The sequence below is a fragment of the Melozone crissalis genome, unplaced genomic scaffold (genome assembly GCF_028551555.1).
Source record: "Melozone crissalis strain CALT ecotype California unplaced genomic scaffold, PUWL_Pcris_2 ptg000074l_1, whole genome shotgun sequence".
Lineage (NCBI taxonomy): Eukaryota > Metazoa > Chordata > Aves > Passeriformes > Passerellidae > Melozone > Melozone crissalis.
Window position 1 is genome coordinate 3,886,388 of NW_026535851.1, and position 13,521 is coordinate 3,899,908.

The following is a 13,521-nucleotide window of genomic DNA, read 5'->3' on the forward strand; positions in this document are numbered from 1 at the left end:
ACTTTCAAAATGCACTCCTGGCTGTAGAATCCCAGAAGATAAAGGGCTAATGTGTGTCCCAAACAGTGATAGCTGGATGGCTGTGGAGCCAACCAAGGATTGTTGGTAATAACACACTGTGAAAAAGAACAGGATGTGGCTGGAGAAGGGGCTATACCAAGGTAGACCAGCAATTTTCTGGGACAAACATTCTTTTTCTGGTTCCTGGAGATCAGCACAACACAGCACAGCACAGGTGCAGGAACGAGGTCGAGAAGTGGACATGGACTGCAGGGGGGATCAACACCACCCAAGAACCCTGAAGCCTCCAACCCATTTCCAGAAAGATCTGGAAGAACAGAGAACTAATGCACATGAGAACTAATTAGCATAAAAAGCAAAAAATTTATCTCCAGTGGGGGGAAAACTTATCTATAAAAGATACCTCCACCAAGCCCAGGCACACGTGTGCTCCAGGACCTTGGACACCCCATCAGCTGGATCAACACTGGAGCCAGGACTGGTGATCTCTCTTTCACTCTCCCCTCCCCTCCTTTTCCCTGTCACCCTACCCCTTTATCCAAACCCCACTGCCATGTGCTTATACTGAGAGATCAGGGACTAACACACCAATTTCCATGCCAAAGTATGTAATTTACTAATAAAACTTCATGATCTTTTGCAGACCATCTGACTTTTGTCATTCCTTTTGACCACAAGAATCTATGAATCCTGGGTGCTCCCTTCCCCTTAAGGGTGGGATGTCACACTGGCCAAGAACTGAAGCCCTTTCTTGCACTGTTGCAAGTTCTGTTTTTTACAACTGTATGAGAGGATAGCAACATTTCAACAGTTGAGAGATAACTAACTAGACTAAGAGCTGTCTGGCTAGTCTCAATTTTCTATAAGCCATTTGCTAACATTTTTACACTTGTCAAATTTTTTTACTGGATATAATAAAAGAATGGATTTCAGAGCACATTAGCACTCAAAATTATATATCCTATAGCCAAAGCCACCCAAATGTAGAAAAGCAAGGAAAAAAATAGGATGTGAGATAGGAGTTTCTAATTATCCTAGGAAAGACAAACTATCTTTTATTTCCTTATATTGTTCATCATAGAATGCATCAAAATAGATGCCAGTAAGATGAGACACTGTTTAAGGCTACTTCCTTCCTAGACTTTATTGCATTACCAACTAAATTATGTGGATATTATATACAAATAGTCTCCTCTTTCATACATACCATAGTCAGCAACCTATCTGAGAACTGATAATCAGTCAAAATGACCAAAGTGATACAGAGAAAAAGTGACAGTTTTCTTCATTGCCAGATCTCCAGGTGCTTTGCAAAGAATGGACCATATCTGCTACTTTCACTAACCAGAATCACACTCCGAAGGGTTGGGTTCCCTCCCTCCCTTTTATATTTCAACACACAAAGAAGTAGAATCCAGCATCATGGCCTTAATTGCCAATATTCCTCTGAAATCCTATATTATGCCTATTTTACTACTGGAGAGCACAGGGTTTAAGGAATGCAACAAATTAAGATCAAGATTTCCAGAGGTAACCACTACTTCCTTAGTCTCTTAGGTGGTTGGTCAGAGACTCTTAAAAACCAATTTTGAAGAGTCATGTGCCCACAACTCGAGTTGAATCTGAAAGAACCTGAAGAATTCAAATGTAAGTTTGAATAAATAAGTATTCAGAGGTCACTACACTCTCAATAGAAGCAATCTGCTCAACACAACACAAGTAATCTTTGGAAACAAAAAAAAAAAAAAAAATAAAATCCATATCTGATTTACAGCATAGACCACAAGATCATCACTCTAAGGAGTCTCACAAGTTTAGCCTGGACTAGAACATCCACCTTGATCAAATAAAGAAGGAAGAAACTGCTAGCCAGCTATCAAGTGAGTTAATCACCTTTACCAGTCAGTCTAGAACTTCTGCCTCATCTGAGTTAGAAAATACAGAATAAAATTAACAGGAGGAAGAAGGCAGAAAAAAATACTTGCTTTTTCTTTAGCTTCATCACCTGACAACTGAAATGGCATCCAGACTGCAGCAAGCTTGTTATTAATTATTCCTTTCCCAACCTTACATTAAAATCTTCAGCAGACCAACCATATTTCAAGTAAATAAAGTGTAAATACACCACCCTGCACGTCGAATAGCACTCAGTTTTGACCTATATCTCTAAGTACATAGGCCTTCCCTTAGCATTTTCATTTATTTAATAAAAAAAGTTACAAAAAATACATGCACTTGCTGCTGTCATATAAATTTTCACTATCTCCTTCCCATATCCTCCTCTTTCTTTTGCAAAAAATTGTTGCTGTCGAGGTGGTCACGACACAAAGCAGAGACCACAAGCAGTCTCAGATGGCAACTCTTTATTATTGAACATGGCTGACCTTTTATACACTTTCCAATTGTTTATGCTTCTTCTACACTAACTATTGGCCACAATAAGTCAACATAACACTATTGGTGAAAAGTTACAGTGACTTCAACTAACTTTCTAAAAATACTTCGTCCAGCTGCAAAGTTCTCTTATCTTTCTTCTCTTGGTCTCCTTGGTTACAGCCTTGGAGAGAGCTCCTTATCAGCTTCTTCTTACTTCTCAGCTTCTTCTCGCTCCTTTAGCTAACAGGCTCGCTGTTAGCCCCTCCCACAATTCCCCCTTTTTGTTTTTGAACTGTAAATACAGCTGCTATGGATTTTTGCAGGGCCCTTTGCAAAAATCCAAGCAGACAGGGGAAACGCAAAACAACAATCACAACCATCAACAAAATTCCCATTCTTAATACAATCGTTCCTGTCCTTCATCCATCTATAAGTACTGATATATGGCCTTAGCCAGTGTCACCCGCACGTTCTGCTTCAGCTGCGGAACCATCCATCCTGTCCCTTCCTGCGCGCTCCAGGTAAGGTTTAACGCAGAGAGCAGGAACCCATCGAGCACCATTATTTGTCAAAACACAGGCATAACCCCTCCTCCAGGTTATTAGTTCCACTGGACCAGACCACATACCAGTAATTAAATCTTTGACCCATACCTTGACATTTCTATGGAAATCTGGTTGCTTAGAATTCAAAGAAGAAAAATGGTAAAAGATTGGAGATAACTGTGAGTCAGGTAGGGGACGCAAAATGTTTAACACATAAACAGCTTTATCTAATCTTACTTGAGGTGACTCCTGTTGCATTCCCCCTTTTTGTTTTTAAACCTGACATTTAAGAAGACCGTGAACTCTTTCAATAATTGCTTGGCCCGTGGGGACGTGGAATGCCTGTTGAATGCTGAATGCCCCAAGTACGAAAGAATGCTTGCATTTTCTGCATATGCTGGGCCGTTATCTGTTTTTACGTGACACGGAACGCCTAGGATAGAAAAAGCATGATAAAAATGACAAATAGCATCACGAGTTTTTTCTCCTGTGAATGCTGAAGCAACCATTACATGAGAAAAAGTATCAACTGTGACATGAATATACTTAAAGTGACCAAATTCTGGCTTTTTAGTAACATCAGTTTGCCATTCCTCTAAAGCGGAAAGACCTCTAGGGTTGGTACCATAATACTGAGTGACATGAGCCATGTCAAAGTCAGGACAAGAAGAAAGAATTGATTTTGCTTCACCAGGAGACAATTTGAATTGCTGCAGTAAAGCTTGAGCCCTCTGATGAAAAAAATGATGAGATAAAATTGCCTGCTGCAACACATTAGGTAGAGTTTTGATTGCAGCAGCAGCTACTAGAGAATCTACATGGGCATTGCCTTCAACAAAAAATCCCGGTAATGATGTATGGCTACGAATGTGCATGATGAAGTAAGGATGCTTTCGAGCGCCAACAACTGTCCATAACTTCACTAACATGCTAAACAATGGCTTCCCTTGAATATTATACAACACTGCTTGATCTAAATGCTTAACCAAATTGGCAACAGAAATGGAATCAGTAACTATATTTACAGAACCAAGAAATAAAGTAAAAGCCAAAAGAACAGCAGAAAGTTCAACCAGTTGAGGAGATCCCTGCTGAATCACTGTCTGATATTCCCAGTGATCATCCTTTCTCCAAGCTACAGCTGCTTTTCCAGTTTTCCCAGATCCATCTGTAAAAACTGTTATACCTTCCACTGGAAAAGGAGACCAAATTTGTTTCCCTTCAAAAGGAATCTCTTGGGCCAGTTGTAGAACAGGATGAGAAGGCAAATGGTATGTTATTTGGCCTGTAAAACAAGATCAGGCAGATTGCAACTCATGATTATTTTGGAAGCACCATTCAAAATACCACTGTTGTACAGGTATCACAATGGTCACAGGGTCGTGTCCCAAAATCTCATGACAATGCCTGCAGCCCTTGATGATAATATCTGCAAAAAGCTCATAAAGTCCTGGAGCTGTTTTCCGAGATCTGAAAGATAAAAATATCCATTCCAGAATATGCAGTTGATCTTTCCAATTATCACTCCATTGACACAGTATCCCACATGTTATTTCACGGTCTCTCAAAATAAACAATTGAACACCAACAGAGGTATCTATCCTGTTAACGAATTTGTGTGCTAGGGCTAATTCAATTTCTTCTAGGGTCTTTTTTGCTGCTGGGATCAATTGCCTCCTATCAGTAGAGGAGGTGATGCCTGACAGCAAATCAAACAATGGCTGCATCTGATGATTAGTTATACCTAAGTATGATCGAATCCAACCTATTAAACCAACCAATTTCTGTACATCAGTAGCAATCTTAACATCAATGTCTACAGGTTGAGGCATAACTTGAGTGTTAGTCACCAACATACCTAGATATTTCCAGGGCATGTGTTCCTGCACTTTCTCTGGAGCAATAATCAGACCAAAAGCCTTCAAATCTGTCACAGCACATTGTTTGACAGCTGATAACTGTTGTTTGTTATCAGATGCCAACAAGATATCATCCATGTAATGATAACAGTAGCAGTTTTTAAATTGTTCCTGCACTTTTGACAAGGCCTGTGCCACAAACCATTGACAAATAGTTGGTGAATTTTTCTATGCCTTGGGGAAGTACCTTCCATTGATATCTTTTATTTGGTTCAGCATGATTTATAGAAGGCACAGTAAAAGCGAATTTTTCTTTGTCCTGCTCAGCCAATGGAATAGTGAAAAAACAATCTTTCAGATCAATGACAACTATTTGCCATTCCTGTGGAATCATTGTAGGTGTAGGAAGGCCTGGCTGTAAAGCTCCCATTGTTGTCATTACAGCATTTATCTGCCGTAAATCCTGTAAAAATCTCCATTTTCCTGATTTCTTTTTTATTACAAAAACAGGGGTATTCCAGGGGCTGAATGATTCCTCAATATGTCCCGCTTGCAATTGTTCCGTGACTAATTCTTGCAGGGCAGTAAGCTTTTCAGTAGTAAGGGGCCACTGGCCAACCCAGACAGGTTTATCTGTCAACCATGTCAGGGCCACAACTGGACGTTCATTGCCCTGCATCACAGTGGCCCCCATTAAAAATCTGTAGTAATTTTGACACCCCATTGAGATAAACAATCTCGTCCTCACAAACTTTGAGGAGCATCAGCAACATAGAGTCTGATGTTAGATTGTTGGCCATCAGAATGTTTCACATTAATTACAATGGCTGACAGGCCACCTGTTGTAGCACCACCCAACCCCAGAAGTCCAAAACTTGCACGAGTGAGAGGCCACGATTGAGGCCAGCAAAGTCGTGAGAATATTGTGACATCTGCTCCAGTGTCAATCAAACCTGTTACTGATATAGTTCCTGGATGATATCCACTGATGGTAAGAATGCATGTCTTTTCTGGACGGTTCTCGGTTACTTTTTCAGTCCAGAACATTTGAGGTACTCCTGTCAATCCAAAACTTCCTGTGCTGTGAGTTTGGTCCACTGTATTTGGAACAGAACTCACAAAAGGTACCATTTAAGCAATGCAAGTTCCTTTCTGAATAGTGACAGGAGGGTCGTCGATGGGTACCATAGCATGAATCTGTCCTAAATAATCAGCATCAATAAGTCCTAGATGCACATGAATACCTCTAAGTGTGGTACTTGAGCTCCTCAAAAACGCACTCAATCCCCGTCCTATCAGACCATAGGCGTTGAGGGGCACTTCGCATATTTCTTTTGTTAGAATGGTTGCTGTGTCAGCAGTGGGTGTATCAATCCCTGCAGACCCGCTTGTTGCCCCTGAGTATTGTTTGCAAATGGGTAGCTTTGCAGGGCTGGGAAGGCCCGCATTTGCTGTTATGGTTGTTGGGGTATTTGTTTCCCCACGCGCCCCTTTGCGCTCTTCTTTGTGTTTCCCTGCAATAGCTGACCATTTGCATGATATTTACTCCTGCATTGTTTAGCATAGTGCCCAGATTTAGCACAACGATTGCATACAACATCACTGCTTGCACTTGGCTTAGATGTTGTTTTCCGGACAGTACACTGTGACCTTACGTGCCCTTGTTGTCCACAATTATAGCATTTCGCTGAAGGTCTTAGCACTGCAGCAAGACCTGCCATTTTATGCTTGACTGAACCAACTTTCAAGCAAGCAGTAACCATTTCAGACAACGTGGGTTCCCCAGATAAAGTGTCAATAATCTTTCTGCAGTTTGGGTTTGCATTTTCTTTAGCCAATTGTATACACAATTTGTCTCACAAAGTTTCATCATCTACCTGTTTCTCAATAGCTGCAGCAAGTTTTTCCGCAAATTGCAAAAATGGTTCTCTCATCCCTTGTTGTATAGTGACATATTTCTGTTTTGGAGCTGCCATTTCCATTGTTTTAGTTAAGGCACTCGTGCCAATTTGCTGAGCTTGTGCCAAAATCGAAGGATCCCACCTTGCCTGTAAATCTGGATTAGCAAAAGGCCCAGTGCCCAGTAGGGCATCAACACCCACAGCATGACGAGGGTCGTGTTGAGGCAACTGCATATTTGTTAAAGCTGTTCGCTCAGCCACTTGCCTCCAAGTTTCTTGAAATACACCGTATTGTACTGGCTGGAATAGAATTGTAGCAAGATGTGTGATGTCATAAGGTGCAAGCAAATCTGCATTAATTACACGTATTAATTGCATTACCTCTGAGGAATTAATACCATACTGAGCTACTTTCGATTGGAGGTCTTGCACAACCCTCCAGGCAAAGACGTGATGACTGTCATTCTGTCCTGTTCCAGGAGCTGCTTTGAAAACTGGAAAAGCCATAGGGTTATCACAAGCAACATTTGTATTGGCACTGTTCTTCTGAGGTACTCTTGGAGCTCCTAACCTTTCTATGATGTCCCAATTCTTTTCTTCAACTGCTTTCCTCCTAAAAAATTCCCAAAACTCCTGAGGGTGTCGAGGAAGCACAGTTACTTGACATGGGGGCAAAGTCCATGGGGCAGTAAGGCTAGAGCTCTTAGGAGGTAAAGGGACCAGAGCTCCTTGACCCAACTCAGGTGTTACTGCGGGTGACTCATCACTTGATTCACTGTTGCTGTCACTGTCAGGTAATGGAGGATAAGGCATTGCAGATTGTTCAAGCAGCTCAGAGGGGAGTGGGGGGGCAGAGGGCTGGACTAGAGTGGAGGGAAGCGGGGGGGCAGATGGCTGGGTGTCTCTCTCTGCTAAAGACATTTCAGCTAACTGACGTAGTGGTGTAGTATATACAGGCACCATCGCCAGTTGCTGTGCAGATGTGAGATAAAGGTTTAGGGGTCTGATAAGAAGATGCTATGGCAGGTCACCCAGAAGTTTTGGCAGCTTTCCCAGAAACCTTGGCAGCTTTCCCAGAAGCTTTGGCATCCAGCCCAGAAGCTCTGGCAGCCTTCCCAGAAGCTTTGGCAACTTGCCAGGTAACTTGCATGGCACTCGGACTTTCTTCAAGGATAGATTCCTCAAGTTCCCCATCAGAGGCCCCCTCTGCCTCATCCTCCCCATCAGGTTCTGTTATCAGCCCCAACTCTTCGTCCGCATCCCGCTCTGCTTGTTCTAGCTCTGTTTTCCATTCTTTTAATGCCTCAAAGTGCGATCCCCAAGTAACAGCTAGATCGACAACAGTTTTATCTCTTGCTCAGATTACTTCCCACAGTCTGTCCCGGACTTTTTTCCATGCTTTAACACTAAATGCTGTGTCGAGATCAGTGCCAAAATGCTGTGATTTAGCCCACAGCAATATACTACGAAGGGCATAGTCTGAAGTATTAATTCCCTTGTTTCTTAACAAAACTTCCCATGTAGCCAAAACATTTTCTTCCTCTTTAGATAAATTATGTCCCATTATTACTAGTTGGTGGCTCACCTACTTCCAGGTGTCTTGATAGGAGGAAATCAGGTCCAGACCTCCCTGTGGCTTCCACCTTCCACTCTCAGCTGCACCAATGCCGCCTCCCCCACTACGTCCCAGTGGGTCACGGTTGCCAATTGCTAGGACCCCGTATGGGTCCCCACTGACTATGTTCTTATCAAGTCGGCGATCAACAGATGTCACTGTCGAGGCGGTCACGACACAAAGCAGAGACCACGAGCAGTCTCAGATGGCAACTCTTTATTATTGAACATGGCTGACCTTTTATACACTTTCCAATTGTTTATGCTTCTTCTACGCTAACTATTGGCCACAATAAGTCAACATAACACTATTGGTGAAAAGTTACAGTGACTTCAACTAACTTTCTAAAAATACTTAATCCAGCTGCAAGGTTCTCTTATCTTTCTTCTCTCGGTCTCCTTGGTTACAGCCTTGGAGAGAGCTCCTTATCAGCTTCTTCTTACTTCTCAGCTTCTTCTCGCTCCTTTAGCTAACAGGCCTGCTGTTAGCCCCTTCCACAAACAATCAGAGATCAGGGAACAGTATGATGAAGAAACATAGTTGTTACTTATCACAGGAGGACCAAAGACACATGTTTAATCATGGCAACTGATTTATTGGGTTCCAGCAGTCTGACTACTTCCCAGCAAGTATTACTACCCTTTGATACTTTCTTCCCATGATTACTGGTATCATCCCAAAGCAAAACTAGTTGAACCCTAAGAACTATGCTCAGTAAAGATTTTTCTAGTTGAACCAGTGTAATGAAGCCCCTATTGTCCACAAGACCATGGAAACAGTTAACACCAGATTCCCTTTTTAGTATCTTGGAATACAAAATCTCTTGCATATTATCAGCACATTGACTTCTGTCTTTCTTTATCATTCTTTGTAACATCTGCTTTGTTTTCTCTTGCAAAATCATTCTTCTGCTTCTCTATCCCATGCAATCACTCTATTTAACAGCAAGTTTCCACTACATGTAATTATGACATGCCTTATCCTAGGGATTTTTTTTGCTGAAAGGTTTGACATATTTTCTGTTTCTACTAATGCTGACCCAAACTGCTTGTCTTCCTTGAAGGACCTTTCCCTCTTCTTCACAGAATAAACTTTTAGCTTTAGTCAATCACTTAATATATTTCTTCTGGAAACCAACTGTCCATAATTACATCATGAAGACTACCAAAAATAAAAATGTTTCTAGATCAAAGGGAAACAGAAGGCTGTATCTGAAACAAATGTTCATTTACTCATCACACTTCAAAAACAACTACAGAGCAAACATGACTTCCCATGCTTGGAGGAATTATTTTTTTTCAAAACTACTTAAAGAAAAGTTTCTTCAGTAAGTGATTAGACAAGAATATTTTAAAGGATGATGCAATAATTAGACACTACCATCTCAAGTTGAACAAGCTACTGCGCAAATAATAAAGAAGTCTTGCCTAAAAATAACACAAAAAAAATATCACACATAAGCCTGAGTATTTAAAATGGATTAAACAGGAAACAAAGAATCTCCATTTTCCATCTCAAATCCCCTCTTTCAAATCCCTTCAGAGTTAAGTTTGTACTGTGATATCTGGGATTGCTTCTGTCCTGGTTTGGGGCAAATTTGGGAGAAAACCTCTGAAGGGGTCCCTCCAGAAAGCAAACCCACATGGCCCCTCCCCCCAACCAGTTCAAGAAGGATTCCTCAGAGAGAAGTGGAAAGAACCTGTTTATTTAATAGGCACAGCACCCCCCAGCACACAAAATGAACAATACTGGATGGCAAAACTCTTTCACTGCTCTGAAGAGATTACAAATTCAGAAAGTCTCTCTGGTGGGTGGTTGCTCTGCTATCAGTTCCTCCAGCACTGGGGATAGCTGCTGCAGGCCACAAAGTGCAAAGTCTAGGTGTTTCCCAGGTCCCAGTCTGGGGCAGGTTCAAATGGCCCCAAGAAAAGGGAAAGAAAAACAGTCCAGGGAAAATTCAGACTGCCTAGCTAAACTCACTAACAAGCAAAAGCAAAAAGCAAGAGCAAAGCAGGAGCAGGAGCAAGAGCAAAGCGAAAGCAAGAGCAAAAAGCAAAAGCAGCGCTATGTACTGCCCCGTCTCTGTGTCCTGCTGATTGTGGGGGAGTGAGCAGGCTGATAACAAAACAAAACATTCGCTTTTCAGAGCCAGTCTTGAAGGCACAGAACGTAATATCCAGCATAAACAGAACAGACGACTGAGGATACAATCATCATAACGTCACCCCAGGACAGCTTCATAAAACTAAAGACATGGGTAGGAGGACTTGGAGTCTTTGCAACCACTTCTAAAGGCAAAAATACCCAACAGGACAAAACCCAAAATAATCTCAGTTTACTCTTTATTTAATCCTGTATTCAGCTTCTCAAACACAAGCTTAACAGGCAGAATAATACTTCTAAACTTCAGAGCATCAATGGGGGCTGAAATGATCTTATAAATCAAATCTCATTCAGAAAGCTCAATTACAGCAAGCCACTTCACAACAACTAACAAGATAGCTTAATTTATGATAATCATCTCATTTTCTTCCCCTTTTCTTCTTTCAGTGCTGGCATACAAACAATGCTTTTTAATCTATTTTCCTGTTCTGCTAGGTCTCTTCAGGAACATTTTAATTTCAACAGTCGCCAAGTTTGGAGGAGTACTATGCTGACATTCAATTGTTTATAATGCTAATTGCATCTGCCAGCGGCAGCAAACCACCTTCTCCACCTCTGATTAAAGAATTTGTGGCACCTTGTGTGAGAAAGGAGGAGCCATCTCCATGGCACTAGAGGAGATATTAACTGCAGTCTGTGGAGGATCCATGCCAGAACAGATGGATACCTTGTGAAGAAACTGCGGCTCATGGAGAACCTGAAGAACCACAGCCTGTGGAGGAGGTATCAAAGCAGGAGAAAAGTGCAAAAGGGAAGGAACAGCAGAGAAGAAATGTTATATACTGACTATACTCCCCCTTGTGCTGCTCATGGGGAGTAGGAGAGTCTAGAGTGAATGAGTAAAGCTAGACATGGGAAAGGGGAGAGAGGAAAGATGGTGTTTTAATGTATGTCTTTTTGTTTCTCGCTACCTGAATCTATTTTAATTGGCAATAAGGTAATTAATTTTTCCCCAAGTCGATTCTATTTTGCCCATTATGGTAAACTGGTAAGAAATCTCCTTGCCTTTATATTGACCCACAAGCCTTTTCATCCTATTCTCCTCTCCCCCCTCCCTGACCTGAGGAAAGGGAGTGAGTGGGGTGGGTGTTTGGCCCTTAGCCAAGGCTAACCCACAAAAAAAAGTGTTAAGCAAACTATTCATTTCTGTCACTAGCAGACTGGTTTTTACCTGGATCAAGTTTACAAAATGGACTATTTCAGTCCAATAGAGAGAATCTTCCATTAAAATGTTTGTATGACTTTCTACTACGATGCGCTATAAGTACAAAACAACATCTAGAACAAAACAGCTATGACACAAAAACATTTTAAGACTTAACTAACATCCTTTCTAGACTGTTCCTAATCTGTCAAAAGAGGATCTTCCTCAACAATATTTGAAATTCTTCTTTTCAATATTTCAGTGGGTTGGGGTTTTTTAAAATTATATGTCCATATTTTTTGTCTGTATGTTTGGTTAATGATGGTTTCATAACAGCATAAAGATAGCTAATGAATATTACATAGCTATTCACCAATTTCAGATTTAAGTCCTTTTCCACCAGTTTCATTCTACAAAGCAGTATTTTGTTAATTTGAGAAGTTATCTGCCAGAATACACAGAGAAAGCATTACTGCAAATTAGATCAATCTCAAATAATATTGCAATCCAACAGGTTTTATTTGTAAACTAAAACCTATGAGAGGAATAAAGTATTTATACTTGTTCCTCAGTGTTCTGAACTTTAAGAAATATCTGGGTTTTTTTTTAAGCAACCTTCCTCAAATTGTAGTCCTTCCAATTTTATTTGTAAGCCTAAAAATTAAACTTGTCTATTCCTTCTGGACAAATGTACACTACATATATGTTTGGATATCTGACAGATAATTCCCATACATTGTTTCTTAGCTAGCACTCTTACAATCCATTCGTGGCTTCCAAACATCAATCTTTGTTTAGGTGAAATGCCACAACGCTATTACATTTGGTTCTATCTTTAGTGAATTATAATAATCATTCTAAAACAACCAACCTCCAACAGTTCTGCTTGCAGTAGCTCTACTTTCCATCCATCAACCAATTATGTACTCACATTTTTCACATCCTAATCACTCATCTATGATGCCTTTCATATCAAAATATATTTTCAAATTGACGGAAGAAGAAATAGATGCTAATTGTGACCTTTTAAATCTGCTTTTTCTCAACAATGTAATTAATTACAAATCTAACCGTATCATAAGGAAACCAATAGTTTAAAGTACTGGTGTTAAGTGGTGATCTATGGACTATTTATAATGGGCCTAAAAAGGGTAATCAAGAAATTCACGTACATATACTATAGAATAAATTATAAATGAAAAGTTTCTAAAACGGCTAGTACTGTGTAAGGTTTCTGAATGCCCACAAATCAAAATCTACTCCAAACCATTGGTTTTAACCAAAAACTTAACATCCAATCGCAAAATTCATGACTAGCATTTTTCAATACCAACTTTCCAAAGCTTGCTGGTTTATAATTTATTTTTTTTTTAAGTCCCTTAGCTACTCTTCTGACAGCAAGGTAAACTTTAGTTTGAGTCCAGGTATAATTACAGCAAGCAATATCATTTGCAGAAATTCTGAGACTGAAATCTCTTTATGAAGAATTTACCCTCACACATTCACCACAACTCAAACATTATATCTGTTGTGATGACCTTTGGTTTTCTAGGGTTTCTGTCACCAGGTACATGGAATATATAGGCTCTCCCATATAGATCTTAATCTTAAATCTCATTTGCTCTTGTATAGCATGTTTCATGTTCAAGTGCAATGCATCTGAATGTCACATTATAGCACTAACACAGCTGATCTCTCAAAATATGAGACAATTCACAGTACAAATAAAAGATAAATATCTAAGAATACTCTACACATAACAGAGAATGGGCATTTATAATCTCACCCAAAGCAACACAGTTCAGTGAGGAACTTTTAATTTCCTTCAGTGGGTCATGATTTAAGCCTATACTAAAATTGGCAAATAGCATCCATCATCATCACATCAGGAAAAAAC